The sequence below is a fragment of the Morone saxatilis genome, unplaced genomic scaffold (assembly GCF_004916995.1).
Source record: "Morone saxatilis isolate NCDOM2014 unplaced genomic scaffold, NCSU_SB_2.0 Contig18, whole genome shotgun sequence".
Lineage (NCBI taxonomy): Eukaryota > Metazoa > Chordata > Actinopteri > Moronidae > Morone > Morone saxatilis.
The window spans coordinates 209239-213823 of record NW_023339740.1 but is presented as its reverse complement, the minus strand read 5'-3'; the positions used below and the strand labels follow the sequence as shown (position 1 = coordinate 213823).

General features: G+C 38.8%; 1 protein-coding gene across 1 annotated transcript in view; it reads right to left on the bottom strand.

Annotated features, from left to right (window-relative positions):
- Positions 1–3498: 3498 nt before the first annotated feature.
- The window catches only part of ube2v1 (ubiquitin-conjugating enzyme E2 variant 1), a 7523-nt gene continuing 6436 nt past the window's right edge, over positions 3499–4585 (bottom strand). Inside the window, exon 5 of the mRNA XM_035662297.1 lies at positions 3499–4585. The gene's annotated coding sequence lies outside the window, so the exon portion shown is untranslated.

The following is a 4585-nucleotide window of genomic DNA, read 5'->3' as shown; positions in this document are numbered from 1 at the left end:
TGTGTGTGTCTGTGTGTGTAAACAGGTTGTTTTCCTGAAAGAAGCTCAATTTAGAAGTATACCGTATGTGAAAACAGGTTTTTATTCTGAGGAAACAAGATATTATATTTTGGGAACAAGACCCCTGGACGTACATCTGTACACACACACACGTATATCTTTAACCAAGTTGTTATTTTGAGGAAACACAATATTATATTGGGAACATCCCTGCAAATGTATATGTGTTGTTGTTATTTCAAAGGGAACCAGTGTTCATACAGAACGTTAGGCACACTCCTGGATCTTGTTCAACTTTTTTCAACAGACTTTTGGGAGTCCTTATTTTTGACAGCATCAAATAATTTTGGGTGGTTAATTCCTTTATTGCCTGTGCAATGCTCCTGTGGTGAAATGATTAATGTCAGAAATGACAATTTTTCTGCAGATTGCTCAGTGAGTCTCTTTGAATACTCCTAAATTGTAATGTAACTCAATAAAAGCTATAGGTGGTTTGTCCAAAGACAGAAGGGAACCACTGCTTTCTTAGCTTTTATGAATCAACTCGTTAGTTGTTTGTACCTAGACCCAGGCTGTTCACATACAGTTATGCTGATTGAGTGGCACACCATGTTGTTCTCTTTCACTCTTTGATACAGTTGGGCTGATGGAAGGCTTGTCCATTACAGCAGATAAGATTAGAGTGATTGAGGGCCTGTCCATTTCTTCTTGCCTATCCCACCCACACACACAGACCAAGCTGTCTAGCTGACATTAGGGCTGTTAGGAGGACTGGATGTGGAACTCTGACAGGGTTCACTTTTGATATGGTCGCAGTCACATTAATCTAACAAACAATGATGAATCAAAGATCATTTTAATTTAATAGTTTTTGGATTCTTGTCATTATCGTAGCTCAATCATTTCATTAAATCTGTTTTTTATAGGCTAATGGTGTCAGTCTAACTCTTACCAAGCATTTCTCTTTTGCTCTTGAGCCAAATCCACGTTTAACTCATTTTAGAATCAATAAGATCAGACGAATTCTTTTGCCTCTCTGAGCATTCAGGAGTTTGTTTAGTCGTATACAGCATTTCATCTAGCTCATTGTCTCTCCTTGTAAGTCCTTAAGGGGTATGTAAGGGAGTGAAGGGCACCCAGCTGTATCACCCACTGTGATTGATTCACCAATCTTTTCCCCCCCAAGCTCAGGTCACGTGCCACTCTTTGTCCTGTTTCCCTGCAGCAGAGAGATGCAAATAGAAGCAACAACAGCTGTTGAATGGGGATGCTGCGTCTGGTTGCACTTAGAGAAGCATCTTGCTGTCAGCCCAGTAAGACAGACGAGAAGTGCTGTGTGCTGGCTACACTGGCCTCTAGCTAAGCTCCACAGCTTACCTTTACCACTGATTTTCTAAATATATCAGAGTAGTCTTACTCTGATATATTTAGCTCACCAAAAAATTGTCCAGTATTATTTGCACAATGTCATTTAACTTCTGCTGCTTGACTCCAGGATTAAGGATCATTGGCCACAGAAGAATCAATACCGGCCCACAGGCATTTTGAGTCAAGTCTTCCTTATTCTTCACTGCATCCACTTTCTCCAGTCCAAACTGGACAATTAAACTGGACAACTATTATGCCTTTGCCATCCTAGGAAGATACAAATTCAACCCGCAAAACACCACTGAATGATGAGCATCAGAGTGGATTTATAAGTGGGTATATCCAATGCCGACTGAAAAATGAGAGGGTATACCTGTGTATACACTGCACCACTGTTTACAAGACATGTATGCTTAATATAGAAGCTGAAAGAAGAGGCAAAAACAGCATGTGGGATTATTGCTAACAGCACTGCCCAGATGACAAACTGACTAAATGTTGACACTCTAGTATGGTTTGGGTTTCCACAACAGCACATTATGGATGCAGAATAACACAGAGTACATTAGCATAGCGGGCATTACGTTTTCTGTTTGTTGGATTCATCATTCTGTATATAAAGTGTACTGACAGTTGCCGTTGTGAACTCAGTCTATAAACAGCATAATGCCCTATAATGGTCATATCTGAGGAAAGAACTCATCACAATCAAAATCCAGCAGGAATGTAAAGATATATCATGAGACAGTTAGATCACAATACAGACATGTGAAGATTCAAACCGGTCAGATAAAAAATGTCTATTATGCTGTTGAATGCATTATGGGAAGTGTAGGATACAGTGTTTTTTAGACCTAGAAAATGAAAGTGAGGAAATTTCGCCCTGCTGCTTCAATTGTGACCATTCCTTTTACAGTCTGTTTTTAGAGTCAAATTTGTGTAAATACTAATATACTAAAATGTGTAAATATTATTCATTATCTTCTCTCTGATGGTCTTGTTTGTTCATAAAGCTCATATAGAGGCATCAGTATTAAACTGTTTCTGACTTGCAGTACGTTTAAAGCAGTGGTTCCCAACCTTTTTCCTTACAGGACCCCTTTTCTATCATTGAGTAATCTTATATAGGGTATATAACACATATACATATTTTATGTATACTTCATATTATATTCAATGAATAACCATAACTGTAATAAACTATAAACAGTGAACACAATAACTGCAGGAATGTTGTGTAAAATTAAGGCTTTGAAGGAATTCAGAGCAGATTATTTCCTGTGAATATTGATCAGAGATGACTTTTCCTGATATTTTTAAGAACTTTTATACAATTCTCTGTCTGTATTATGTAGTTTTTAATTTTTAACAATCACACATACTAAATAGGCTTCTTTTCCTGGCCCCCCAGGTTGGGAACCACTGGTTTAGAGGATATGTTCACACTTTCTAAAGTAAGTAGTTAAAGCAGTGGTTATGTACCCATATGAACAGTGAAAACAGGTTTTTGCTCTCTGTAATCACTGCTCCTGTTCATTCTGGCCATTACACCCTCCCCTCATGTGTTTCCAATGTCAGTGTCAGGGGACAAAATCTACAGTCTAAAAACAAAACTTTATTTTAAAGTTTATCTGAAGCTAATATGAGGCTGAGCAGTCTGATTTAGCAAAGTGGAGATCTTTTTAGTCAGCAGTGGAAGGAGATTAACAAAAAGAGTGGGTGTGAAAAAACATTTTAGTTAACAAATAAAAATAAAAACTAGACTATAAACTATATACTAAAATAAACACAAACTATATTGTGTACTCAAACAGAACAAACAAAAAACATTTTTTTTTGTTAGTTTGGTCAATTCTAACGACACAACAATCATGAAGAGGCAATGGTGCATATACTGGAACGTCAACAAGACTGTAAGTCAGTGCGTTTGTATTGGAACACCTATTGGGAACATCTTAAATCTAACCCCTGACAAAGTTTTTGTAGCAATATTTTGCTGAATACAAGGTATTAAAATGTTGGTGTTTTTAAGTTATAAATGACTCAGTGATAAGTCTACTGTAAAAAGTCAGCAGTTTTCAGGAGTAAGTTGTATTGCTGGACCACATGACAAATCATGACACAAAGGCGTGCAAAAGTAATAATGTTTAATTCAAATAAAACCATGCAACAGGTCACCATCACCCTGATTAGATTCAACCCGTTATAAAATAAACATCCAAAGCCGTACATTGCGCTCAGTGGGCGTTCACTGCATGAGAGAAGAGACAACTCCATGGAGTATACACAGGTCAGCCCACACACTAAAGAAACCAAAACATGGACCCAAAAACAGCATATGAACAAAAAATCACAGCTCCTCCTGCTCTGCACAGGCCACAGTACAGTGGTGATCCTGAAAGGTGCTAAGCACACAAACTATGTTCTCTGAAGAGAGAAAGCACAAGGACCCCCATCCCTCTCTCCCCACCCCCCACCCTCTCCCACTGGCTGCTAATAATCAATCACTATCACAAAGCGCTATGAACCATATGGCACACAGAAGACAAGTCTGAGAACATGAGTGATGAGCCAGTAGTGCCCTGTTGATACATACGTCGCTGAATGTCTAGTAGCAGTTTATTGTTGTGTACCGGACATGCACTCGTTTATAAGGAAGGCCCGTCAAATTCACATCGTCGGGATTGTGGAAGTAATCTAATGTGGTCCGGGAAACCAAGCTAAGCATTAATTAAGGTACTTTTTTATTCTCTGTGAAGGGAATGTTTCAGCGTACTGCAAGATTCTGATGTCTGCCTAAAAAAAAAAACTTGATGATCCCGACATTTTCAGTCGGGGTTACAGAAGTATATTTGTTGAGTGGTGAGTTGATTCCAATCCATCACCACGTTAACAGGGACTGCTATATCTTGGGAACATTCCAGCGCACACACACATAATTGGTACACTCAATCAGGTCATTTGTTATTTTACACAAAGATAATAAAAAATAACATTAGTAAGATGTACAGTATTCTTGTTTGGTCTGCACCGTGAACTTAAATGGATGACTGGGCACTGGGTCAGGAGGTCACCTGCGCATCCCTCCCTCTGTCCAATGGGAGACTCCCGAGGAAGGAAGTGGGAGTCGAGAGTCTTGGATTACATGATGGTTGTGTGGTTTTTAAGTGGTTGAGTCAGTGTTAAGTGTTGAGTATGCTCTGTGTGTGTGTGTGTG